The sequence below is a fragment of the Zonotrichia albicollis genome, chromosome 6, assembly GCF_047830755.1.
Source record: "Zonotrichia albicollis isolate bZonAlb1 chromosome 6, bZonAlb1.hap1, whole genome shotgun sequence".
Classification (NCBI taxonomy): Eukaryota; Metazoa; Chordata; class Aves; order Passeriformes; family Passerellidae; genus Zonotrichia; species Zonotrichia albicollis.
Window position 1 is genome coordinate 19,111,102 of NC_133824.1, and position 13,442 is coordinate 19,124,543.

Consider the following 13,442-nt stretch of genomic DNA (forward strand, 5'->3'; position numbering starts at 1 on the left):
AAAACAGTTGAGGGCTTGAGAGCTTGAAGCCAATTTCTCAGTCCTCCATTTCAGGTCTCTACTCTGTTTTCAGTGGGATGATCACCTTGAAGAAGCTGTGGTTTAATTGGGGGTGTTGGTCATGTGTGGGGAGGGTATTTCAAAGAGGCCTTTTCCTTGTGTTTTGTCTTCATACAAACTGTGGGAATCAAATGGCTAAACAGCACTTGTCAGCCAGTTATGAAAAGGAATGCTTTCTCTAAGGTATTTAACTTTGAATCTTCCAAAAATTCTGGTTGGTTTTTTTTTTATCTTTAGGTAATGTGCCTTTGTTGTTCATATCTGTGAAGATGTTTCATGCTGCACAGGCATGTCATGTCATGCAAGTTTTTGATGGCTCTAAAAAACATGGTTGCCTTTTCAATTGCGTGGGAAAAATGTGCAGAGCCACTAAGCTGCAATTTTCAACAGGAGGTTTTTGTTGTGCAGGGAGAAAAAAAGGCCAGGAGACAGTGCTGAAAATCAAGAGACTTTATTCTTAAACCTGTGAGCACTGGCCTTTTGAGCAAACTAGCCTCTAATAAATCTTTTTCTCTAGATTACTTCTGGTTCTATGAAGAATGACTTCTACAAAATAGTGTCTAAACAGTTCCACTCTTTTTTCCCCTTCTATTTTTAAACAGTTTTAGTCCTGTGTGTTTTTTAAAATGCTGGAATATATTATTTGTATTTCTTGTTGCAAAATAGCTGGCTCTAACATCACTTGCATCTAGAAGAAAATGTGTCTATTTGCAGGCAAATGACTAGTTCTACTTTGACTGTGATGTACTCCCAGCAGATATCTGAGAGTGAGTTATGACTGCATCTTCTCTTGTCAGGTTGTATGCTGGTCAACAATGCTGGCACTTTGCATTGGATTCATGTAGAAACCCCTAGTAGTATTTTACCACACATCATATTTTGTGTTCCTGTTACTATTAAAAAAGTGTTGCGGGAGTCAATAAACACTGGGTCATGTTAAACACTGTTCTGTGCAAATCTCTCAGTCTTGTGTCTTGCTGTGGCCAGGGATGTGAGGGGTGGGTGCAGTGCCATGCAGCTGCATGTAAGGTGACACTGAAATCTGTAACCACGACTGTCTTCTGCTGATGGAGAGCCCTTTTGTGTTGCCCTGGGCTTGGCACATTCCCTTGGTGACTTCCTGCTATTTTGAAGTTATTTACCTTGCTAGTGACCCTCTTCTTGAAATGCCCATTTGTTTTCACGCTCCTGTTGAACCAGATAACATTCTCATGATTCAATTGTTGTCTGATAAGTTTTATTTTTAACAGTGTTCACATCCTCCCCCTGCTACTTTTCCAGTCTGAATCCCACAGTTTTCTCCTGTGGCTGTGTGGGAGACTTCTCCTCACTCCCACTAACAGTGCAGTTGAATGAAAGCCAAGGCATTTTCACTCATTTGGTAGAGCTGTGAACTTTCTGATTCCTTTACAATCTTATGAAGAGTGAGAATTTCCCTTTTCCTATTTAAAACATCCTTTCTATCATGGAGGACTTGGATTTGACTTGTGGGGGTTTTTTGTTAGAGAGGGAAGAGATGTCTAAATAATTTGCCATTGATTTAAGCATTTCTTTTGGACTGAGGAGTTCTTAGAGCATAGGGAGAAGACCTACGGAAAGCAGAGAGGTTTCTCTTCTGAGCATGCTCCTCAATGAGTAAAGGTTTCTAGGGACAGCTTGAGAAGAAGCTGGCTGTTGGCCATCCAGCTGCCAAGGACTTTGAACTCTGACTAAACTTTCTCTAAGCAAATATGTTTGCAGTAATTGTTATCTTACAGCTATTTAGGGGTTTCTTTCCTCCCCCACCTACCCAAAGGGATATGGCTAAATATATTTGCACTGACAATTCTCATGACTCTTGAGAATGCATCTGATATTGGAGGTTGCACTGAAAATTGCAAAGGAGCATGACAGTGGAAGAGAGGTTAGTAAAACTTGATTCTCCTTTCCCACATAATGTTGTCTCCATGGAGTACTCCTGCTTCAGAGAGTTCATTAAAACTCCCATAATCTTCCACAAGGCATAGATAGAGTTTTTTATCTGTCTTGCAGAAAGCAGGGATAATTTCATCTGCATGTGTGCTTATTTTAAACAAAGCTGGAGATGCTAATAAACCACACCGGGTCAATGGCAGTCACCAGCAGTTCTTCCATGGCAGCAAACAGAGTCAGTGCTGGTGAGAAGCACGGAAAGAAAGACCCTGTAGTCCAAACTAGTAGAGCTCTGAAAAAAATCACTTATGGGTACATGTGTTCACAGCTCCCTGGGCAGAGGGAGCAGAGCAGAGCATCCTCTTCAGGATGGGTTATCCCTTCCCTGGCAGAGGATGTTGAGTTGTTAAAGTGGATGGGAGACAATGGTTACTGTCACTGTGCCCTCTTGCTGAACCAAGGAGTTGATTATCTTCCTAAAAGGGACTTGGCATTCTTCTGCAGCACCCAGAGGTTGTCTGTCAGGGACACGGTGCTGATCCACCTTGTGCCTGGGAAAGGTCTGCTTAGGATCTAGTCTTGGGGGGTTGATGTGGAATGCAGTGCCAGCAGGTTCCTTTTAATTTTTTAAACACTGTATTTCATGGCAGCTTTGACACCTGTCCCACCATACAGTGGTTCAGTGGATGGCCTGTGTTCGTGACTGTGATACATGGTAACGCACCACCCCATGATCTGAGCAAGGGAGAAAGTGCCTGCTGTTAAGAGGTACCAGCTGCTTCTTTTATAAGAAGAAAAAAAATCAAGGAAGGAAAAAAAAGACATCTAAGCAGACATTTAATTGTCAAAGGAAGAGTCTTAGCAGACTTAAGCTCGGCTGTCATCAGAGAGTTTTCAAAATCATACTGCAAACACTTCTGTTTCAAAGCTTATGCTCCTTTATCTTGAGAAGCTAAACACTGGCTAATTCTTTAATTAGTTCCCAACAAAATGTTTTTCTCTGTAGCCAAGACTTGCTACAGGATAATTATGTCTTTAGTTTGAAAACAAGTGTCAATACAGAAAGTTGTTTTGATTTTTCTTTCTTCAGCTGCTTTATTTTGCCTTCTACTTAGTTTCTACTCTTCATTCTCACCTGAAATATCCCACATACCCCCAGTCCCCTTGCCATCGTGGCAGTAGGAAAGGCAGAAAAGGTTTGTATGAGCATTGCTCAGTGATAGCAAAAACATCTCTGTATTATCAACCCAGTATCCAGCACAGATCCAAAACAGCCGCTGTGAAGAGAATTAACAATCCCAGCCAAAGCCAGCACTGAGACAAAAACAGGAGGGAGGGGAATTGCCCTCTCTACCCTTCTCTGATCCCTGTCTGTCAGTGCATGGATGCAGGATGCCAAAGGTCAGACACCAGGCTTACCCACGGACAGTCAGACTGGCTTCATTTATCCCAAAGGAGAAGATCCTCAGGATTAGGCTACACAGTATGTCCACGTGAGGAGGGAGGAGTGTGACCTTTCTGTTGAACCCATTTAGTTGTTACATTTCTGAGGGAATTAATATCTTTTCATTGATTCAAGAGGAAATTAGTGTGAACTCAGATATTTTGGCTTCTGTCTTCAAAAAGATGTGGAAAAAAATGTTCACCTATCAGTCCACTGGAAAAAATAAGTATGATCAGAGACCTACAAACTAAAACCTGTGAGGACAAGCTAAAAGATCTGGTACTGTTCATTCCAGGGACAAGGGGAGTGAGAAGACAAGTGAAGGAGGAAGTAAAAGCATTATAAGTAGTTTGCTCTCTATACTTATGATGCATAGCACCCAAATAATGGGATAAAATTGGAACAAGGAAGTTACGAGTCATTTGTTGGGAAAAGCTTTCTTATGGCTGGGATGCTGAACCACTGGACTATCTGAAGATGTTGTGGAGTTCTCTTACCAAACATTTGGTTGGAGAAATGTCTGCCAGGAGTGATGTAAGTAGAAGGTGTTTTTTTTGTTGTTGTTTTTGTTTTTTTCTCTTGGAGCAATGAGTAAGGCCCAGCCAGGTTAAGTGACATGTTCCGTGTCACGGCAACGTAAGCGTTATTTTGGAACTTACATGGTCAAGGCATCCCAAGAAGGGAAGAGGTAAGAGGTTGTCCTGTTCCAGTAGAGGTTATAAAGACCACTACATGCATTGTTGCAGGACTAGACCAGGGCTGCCCTTCCCCAGGGGTGAGGTTCAGCCCAGCCCTGCCGTGCTCAGTTGTTCTCCCTGCACTTTTGTTTCAGTCACAATGCACTCACAGTTACCACACGCATGCACTGCACAGCAGGATGAGCTTGGTGAGCAGGCACCTCAGGAGGATCCTGCAGCCTGGCACTGCTCTGGGCTGAGCAGCACCTCTCCTCTTCTTGGGCAGCAAAGAGCTGAACCCACATTTTGCACAGCAATGAGGCATCGGTATTTCCTTTTGGAGCCGCTTGCTTTAAGACAATTCATGCAGGTTGCACTTATTTGTTGTCCAAACCTAAAGCTGTGCTTTCCTCTCATCCTCATTTTCCTGTCTCAATTCAAGAATTGCAATCCTGAGTGTGCTGCCCCTTTGCATCTAGACTCAAGATATAGTAGGGTATAGTGGGAAGCAACTTCCCCTCCTGTCCAGAACAGCCATGAAGCTGGTTGCGCTCTCTGTTTCCTAGGAAATGTGTTATAGGTCATCAATCATTCGTTACTCATGGAAATAATATTGGGGGGAAGAAAAGGAAATGATGAAGAAATATACAGTGGAGTATCAGAAGTTAGCCTTTGGAGCCTATGGTTTTAAAGGCAGGAACCTCCCCTCTGTTCAAAAGTTCATGTTCTGATTAAAGAGAGTGTACGTGTGTCTGAGAGTCAGTGTTTGCTATGTTCATTAAACATTTTCTCCCATGTTGCTTTCCAAGTATATTTTAAGTAATTCTCAGTTGAGTCATTAATTCACACATCTGAAAGGGCTTGAGTTAACTAATGTGATCATAAATTCAACGACTTTGAATATCAGTACTTGAGCATAAATATGTTTATTATTAATATTAAATACCATGAGTAGTTCTTGCAAACTTTTCTTTCACTTTTAAAACTGGCAGTTCATCAAAATTTTATATGAGGTTGGAACCTATACTATTGTTGCTGCTATAAACATGTTAATATCATAAGCTAAACATTTTCCCTTTATTGTTAGTATATTTCCTTTTCTTTGCGACTGTGCCCAGGGAACACATGAAAATCGTTGGAATCTCAGCTTCCTTTCATTCCCCTTGTCAGCAAATCATGCCCATAAGATGTTTTGGAGGACATGGGGGAGTCCCCAGCCTCTGCAGGTGGCATGCCTTCCCCGAGCTGGCTTGGCGTTTTGAAGGGATGGATCCCTCACCGTCCCCACTGGCCAGAGCACCCATGGCAGCAGCACCCTGACCAGCATCACCCTGTGCAGCAGCACAAAGGAGTTTTCTCCCCTGCCGTCTTAGGACTCAAAGTCTCAGTTTGCTCTGTCCACTGCTGATTTTGAGGTTTCTGTGCTATTATATTTTTGCTCTGTCTCCTGAGAGTTGAGGAATAGGTAAAAGCACCCCAGCTCTGAAGATCACCTGTTTCATCACACGGACCTGTGCTTCTGCAGCAGCAACCCCATGGTGGGTTTCTGTAAGGGCTTCTGGGGCAGGCTGAGGCTCCTCAGTGCCTTTGGGACCGAGGCAGGGCTGCAGATGTAGGGTCAGCACGAGGCCTCCCATTCTCAGGAAATACGGACTGGAGAGTCCTGCTCAGGCCTGGAAATGCAGCATCTGCCACAGCTTCCTAGGGACTGCACAGCTTGGGCCTTGCTGCCTCAGGAGGACACTCATTGCTTTTCCTGGTGGCCCTGAGGTTGGCTCAGTTGGTCAGAGCTTGGTGCTATTAACACCAAGGCTGTGTTGAGGGTTGGTTGCATTGTCAATCCTTGCATGGGCCATTCACTAAGGAGTTGGACTCAGTAATGCTTGTGCAGAATGCAGAATATTCTGTGATCTAAGAAAAGCATATGAGCCATGTGGGATGGGGATGGCTCTACAGGACCCTCGGCAGAGTGTGACACTGGGACTGCAGGTTCTCCTCTGCCCAGGTATGCCTTTTTCTTGGTTATTATGTGTGGGTTTGCAATAGAAACTGACTTCAGGCTTTTCTGCATGCTATCAAAAGTTCTTCAGATGGATTTCTTCCTCCCCATCTTCTCTCAAGCTGAATCCAAGCCTTACTTCTTGCTCTTTTCTCCTCCCTTGAAAGCACCACTTCTGCCAGATCCTGGCACCATCTGGAAGCACAGCACCATACTCTCCAGCTCCAGCAGCTGCTGGACACCAAAGGAATGCTTAAAAATTAATCCAAACTTGTACTTCTCATTAAGAGTGCTAAACTGTTGGTGCACAGCCCAGAAAGTCTATATGGGTTCAGTAAATAGTATCCCCATTATTTAATAAATGACTTTACATAGAGCTGAATACAGCTACAGAATGATTAGAGAAACTGGGCAGTAATTAGCAGGCATGAGGTGGAACCCCCTTTCTGCATGGGTCTCCTAGGGAAGAATGACAAAGCAAACCCATGGGCACCATCCTCTTTCCTCCCAGGGCAGAGAGATTTAAATCAATCCTAGTTTAAACACAGTGCAGGCACCAAATGGAGAAAGTAATGGGTATGTCTTGGAGACCTTTGGAGCAGTTGAGAAAACAGCCCAGGACTGGGCATCATCCCAAGGGGACTCAAAGTGTTTCCTTACCATTAGGGCCAAATTATCCCAGACTTAATACACAGAAGTCAAGCAAAATATGTTAATTGACATTTCACTTGCTAAACACTCTCCCAGTTTGCAAATAGTAGCATCCATATGTGCAAAGAGGGTTTTTGGCTCAATCCCTGCCATGTGTGTGATTTTAGTTGTGCTTTATACTGTTGCTCCTTTCCCAATGTGAAATAAGGAAAGTTTTGCAAGCATGTGTTTTTCTTCACCTGTGCCAGGTAGCTCTGGCCCAAGCCAGGATGTTGTGGTAGCAGTGATGGAAATGTTGAAGAGCAGGAAATGTGTAGCTGGTTTCCCTGGGTGTGATAAGGCTGGGGGTCACATCCCAGAGCCATATATATATATATATATATATATATATATATATATATATATTTCACAGATCCTTATATATATTTTGATGTGGCTCTATCAGGATCACCTCCTCTGTAGACACGTGCATGGCATCCACTGCATGTTTGTGTGTGAGAGGTCCCTGGCCACGTGGCGCTGCTCAGGAGTGTCTGGCTGTGAGCCAGGAAGCTGTTTTGCACCACGATGGTGCTGACACAGTTTGGAACCTGTCTGTCCCTCACCATGCTGGCAGGCTCTGCTGGAGAGCTGGCATTGCAGCAGTCTGGTGACACCTTACTGCTTTCAGCATCTGCTGAAGGGCAGAAGGCAGCTGCCAGCCTCCTCCAGGCAGTGCTTCCGTGCCAGGGGCTGCACTGGTGCCTTGGTGAGTCTCAGCTTGGATTGGGGGAGTCCAGGCTGACAAGGTATTGCTTCCCAGGACCCTGAAATGTTCCTGCACCTGATGCCTTTCCTGCAATGCTCTGCCTGTTTCCTGCCTGCCCAGTTCCCATTGGCTCTACAGGCCTCTGGCTGCACAGACACTCAGATCTGGCTCCTGCAGCACGTTCCAGCTGAGCTCAAGCGTATGCTTACTCAGCTTAAGCTCTCAGCAATATCAATTATTACCCAGTGTTGATCTAGCACTTGGGTAAATTAGAAAGTTAGGGCACTTGAGAAACCTTCCCTTCACAGCGCCCCTGTCTGCCCTGGGCATCAGCAGGTGAGTGTTGGGGCTGGAAGGGCTGGGTCTGTGTGGGTTGTCCTGGTGGCTGTGACTGCAGTGACAGTGACAGTGACCTGCCAGAGCCAGGGTCCCCCTGTGTCTGACTGATCTGGTGCCTGTTCTGTCTTCCTGAGGTGGACCTGGAGCAGGAGCAAGGCTGACAGCACAGCTGCATCAGTACCCCTGGCTCCTTCTACTGAGAGTGCAACCCAAGCTACAGACTCAATGTGGGTGGGAAAACCTCTTAGTTTAAAAACCCTTTTAAAATCCTGTGTCTTGTACGGGGCTTGTAGTTCCAAGTCTCATGGAGGGAAGCTGAAATGCAGCAGAGGACCCAGGGAGGCCAGCAGCAGTTGGGTGCTCTATTCACTTGGCTGCTGCTGCCTGGTTTGGTGATGATTGCAGACATCCTGCATTCCTAAATCCTGGCCAGTCACCTGGTCATTACAAAGCCACGTGCATTGTCCCTGTTCTTGCTGAGGCTGGGCTGGGCTGGTGAGCACTCCTGCAGGCTACTGCAGCTCATGAGCCTCACCTGCAGCTGTCTGAGGACTGCTTTCTACCCAGGATTTGCCCATGACTGTGAACAGAGGCCCAGGAGCATCCCCATCCTCAGCACCACCCCTGGGCCACTGAGTGACTTTGGCTGCTTTTCGCAAAGCCACCCTGCCTGGCCCTTGACAGCCTTAGAGTGCCTGTTAGCTTAGAGACAGGTGGCAGAACAGGACACCCCAAACTGCAGGAATGTGGACCCAATGCCAGTGAGCTTGCACATCCTTTAATTTAGAAATTATTGACATTAATGATGATTATCAGGTTTAGTGGGGTACCCAGAGTTGAGCAGGTGGGGACACTGAGCATCTTTGCTGGAAGAATGAGTCTTGTAAATCAAACTTAAACTGCAAGAGTGAGCCATGGCATGGTTGTTGCCTGTGCACCATGCAAGACTACAGCTAGAATTCCCTTCATTTGTTCACCTGCAGTCTTAAAACATACTTGCAGTGGAGAAACCTGCACAGTGGTAGCCATCTAACTTGCCTTTCCTGAGCACCTGGTGCTCTGCAAGCAGCTGGTCAACATTTTCTGTCAAGGTTGTGGCTGCACATTGAAAAAAAAAATCTTCTGCCAGTATTTAAAATGAAATTGCTGTACAGGGCTTCTCACTGATGCCTGAGGAATGTGAAATTTTCCTATTAGAAGTGTCTCAGGACATAAAACAATGTAATCTTGAAAAGAATTTAGTATGAGTCCTGGACAGAAAGTAGTACCAAAGCCATTCAAACCTTTTATTTTTGTTCTCTGCAATTATAAATTGCACATACAGAGCCTACACTTATCCTTTTCAGTATCAGAAGAAAGATTATGAGAAAAGTTCAATAAATCAAACATGGAAGTGTTGCCACCAAGTGGTGCAAACTGTATTAGGCAATGGCTCATAACTTCTAGATCACAGCAACGTATCTGAGATGCCCTGATGTTTTACAAAAATATTCCTTTCTCCTTTGTTTACCTATATTTTTTTCTCTGTGTGTGTGATTTATTTTACTTCCCATGATGTTAAATGATGTTGCTTGCACCCATGTCCACAGAGTCACAGAATGTATGGCTTGCCTTTTTCAGCTTCTTCTGGAGCTGCAGCCAGTGGAGGGGCAAACATGAAGAGCCCCTGGATGGATGGGGCTGTTCTGGCAGTCTTCACTGCAGTCCCCCGTCTGGCTGGGATGTGGCATAGCCCTCCCTCCTCAGCCTCACACGGGAGCAGAGAGAGTGGCCTGCAGCAGAATGTGTCCCCCAGGACTTGGAGATTGGCTGAGGGATTTCCCAGCCCTCCCCTGACATTTCCAGTGCAACCCATCCTGAGGAATTTGGGCACTTTTGAAATAATGTGCAGATTTACCTGATTTTTTAATGATGCTATGTGTGTGCTCAGCTGTTTTGTTTTTCAGCTAAAGTATTTAGTATGTTGTACTTCAGCCACATATTTTTCATTACAGTGCAGGAGCTGAATAATGTCCTTTTCCCCCCTGCTGTTTAGAAAGCCTAGATTATTAAAAAAAAAAAAAGAAAGAAACTTTTTCTGGAAACTAGACTGAGGTGCTTCTTTGCTATTTATGTTGTGAGGCTATTGAGAGATGTCTCTCCCATGGGAACAGGGCTCCCCAGAGCCTCTTGGGGCACAAGGCAGCAAAAGAGGGGGTGATGCAGAGACTTGTGCACTTGCACACACAGATCCCATCTCTGGACAGGCATATTTCAATGCCAGCATTGCCAGGGGTGCAGAGGGTCTGCAGGTCTCAGACCCTTCTGTTTCCTGTGCTATGTGGCCTCTGCACCAGCAGGCTGACCAGCTGAACGGTGCTTCTGCTGGTGGGTGGGAAGATGAGGCTGGTGCAGGAGCGTGGAGAGCTGAGAGTTGTGATGGGCCCTCAGATAGAGAGTGGTGATAGTGCAGTGCTGGACTGGCTGCTTGGATTAGTCAAACATCTGGAACAGGTGCCCAACAGAAAAAAAATAGGTTAAAAAGCTGCTTTGTCAAAGCTGACATCTTTTCTCAGCTTTTTTCCTCAACAACCTCTATCTCCCTCTCTGTCAAGTGTTTCTTAGAGTGCAAACCTGAAGTACTCCTCATTTTTTTTAAACATTGTCAGTGTCGCCACCATTATCTTCTGACGAAGCAAATGATGGCAAAAGGCAGAATCAGTCACCAAGCTCCTTTTATCCCCAGGTGTAGTCTTTGTTAACTACAAATTACAGTAGAGGAGTTAAATTAATGCAGCTGAGCCCCTGAAAGGAACCACTAAGAAGGGAATTGGTAAGTGTGTGCTGTTGAAACTTAAGAGGACAAAAGGTCTCAAAAAAATCTTGCTGCGTGATTTCCAAAGCTCTTACACGTGTGAGTACATCTCAATTTTATTTTTTAACATTATAAATTAAATTAAAGAATTAAAATAAATGCAAATGGTGATGTTAACCTTAATAACACCTAGCATTTTTACCCAGAGGGAAAGGATTAAAATTAGGATCCTAACTATACAAAATATGTCTTAACAGGAGCAGAGGGATTTGTCTAAAATGGCTTCTGTTTTAGTCTGTTATACAGAGTAAGTTTAACATGATTATTTTTGAGTAGCTAATTGTTTTCCAATATGTCTCTTCCTTAGACATCACAATTGCATATAGTTATTCCACTTATTTTTACTACTGCTCCTTTAATAAACAATTAATAGATATAAATAAGCAGACAATTTGATATAATAAATTTACTAGCAGATGAAGTAATTATTTTGGAAAATATTACAGCAAAATTAGGTTTTCTTTCTTTTCCCGTGAAGTTTTGCAGATGGAGGAGGCCAAGTCTTAAGACAGAGTTTGTACATGGCTATAACTGTTGTATATCTGTCATACATGTATTTGTGAACAAAATATCTACTTTTTCCCCCCTCTGTGGAATTCTTTCTGTTACTGAAGAGAGAAACATAGAAGCTATCATAAAACCATGTAAAAATGAAACGCAAAGGAGTCACTGGACAAATATGATTTCATCTATAATTCTGTTCATCAACAAAGAGTAGTTTTAAGCAAGGTGTTTGACAACTAGACAACTATTTAGAACCTTTTTATTAATATTTTACGAAGTCCAGGAAGCTTTCTACTTTTGTAGAAAGTTGTTTCTACTTTTGCTTATGGTATAGATACAATGCCTGTACTGCAGTTGTTAAATCTCTAGTGCATCTCTGTATCTTGTTGAAAAAAATAGAAACAAAACAGAATAAAGGAAAACCAAAAAACTCAGGTTTTTTTGGTTTTTTTTTTGAGCAGAGTGTGTATATTTTGGTGATCAAAACAGTAGAGAAGAAACCTGGAGGCAATTTGCCCAAATTAAAATGCTCATGAGCAATGCAGTAACAGCAAAGACATGTCCTGCCTTTTTTCAAGGCAGTGGTGACAGATGTGGCATGCAGCATGCCAAGGGCCAGGATGATCATCTTTGGACCCGGTCCTGCTGATCCTCTGTGCACTCAATCCTTCAGGGATGAGGGGGTGAATGGTTGGGTTTGCCACTACTGACTTGCATGGTGACAGAATTAGGTATGCGGTCTTCCAGACCAACCTATCCAGGTATCTGGAGGTCAAAGATTTAAGTTAGAAAAGACGTCTAAGGTCACTGAGTTCAACCAGCACCACTGTGTTTGCCACTAAACTATGTCTGGGGTTTGCTTGTCTTACTGGACTACAAATGAGGATTAAACCTTGATAATGACCTCTGAAGAGCAGCAAAGAGAAAGAGTTTCTGGCCTTGAATGTTTCCTGTAATTTGTTTGTTTTGCAGCTGTTTTTGAAGGAAAGGGGAAAATTATCATGGGGCATTAAAGCTCAAATACCTAAACTTTCCTTCTTTTTGGTGTGTAAGAAGAGTCTTAAGCATTTATGTAATTGAGCTATATGGCTAATCTTCTTTCAGCACTGAACTTTAAATTAGGTAAAAAATATATTAAAGGATTATAAACTAATTGTCATATTAGAACTCCAGGGCATGAATGTCAACACAGAAGACCTTTCCAGAGACTACCCCTGCACACTCAGTGAACAGGTACATTGGAGAAGCCTGTTCCCACACCTGAGAATTCTCCATCTTGTCCTGCCACGCCCCCAGGGTAACACACAGAGGAGAGGATGCTGCCACACAGAGCTGCTGCAAGTTTTCAAAGCTATGTCCAGCACTTGTGGTTAGAGGAAGCAACAAAGGTGGTGAAGGGCCTTGGAAGGAAACCATATGAGAGTGGCTGAGGGCACTCGGTCTGTTCAGCCTGGAGGAGGCTGAGGGGACACCTCAATGCTGTTACAGCCTCCTCATGAGGGGAAGAGGAGGGGCAGGCACTGAGCTCTGCTCTGTGGTGACAGTGACAGGACACGAGGGAATGGCCTGAATTGTGTCAGGGGAGGGTTAGGTTGGATATTAGGAAAAAGGTTCATCACCCAGAGGGTGTTTGAGCCCTGGAACAGGCTCCCCAGGGAAGTGGTCTTTGTACCTAGCCTAGCAGAGTTTGAGAAGATTTGGACAATTCTCTTAGGCACATGGTGTGACTCCTGGGGATGTTCCTGTGCAGAGCCAGTATTTGGACTTGATGATTCTTGTGAGTCCCAGCTCATCAGATTCTGTAATTCTGTGCTTCTGTGACATCCTTACAATACTGATCATTTTTTTTCTAATTACCTCATATTAATTTCTTTAGGGAATATCCCATTTTGAAGACCCCTACCCAAAGATAAAGTTTTCTTTTTCTTACTATCTCTACTATCATCTTTGTGATGATCTAAGAAACATCTTTGGGGTTTGCGAATAATTGTGTTAATGGTGTCACGGGGCTGCTTCTCCAGAAATAGCTACTGGCATGAGCAGAGCCTGTAATTTTCCAGATGCAATGTTTCCTCACTTTGTGTGGAAAAACCCCAGGAAAACAAAACAGCACCTGTGAAGAACAAACGTAATTGCAGTTTTCTGTAGCCTTTCAGTGCAGAGTCATGGAAACGCTCCCAGACCACAGATAAGGCTCTGCTCTAAACAGAGGCCTTTCCCCTCAGGTGCCATTGCTGCCACAGGTGTCTTTGTCC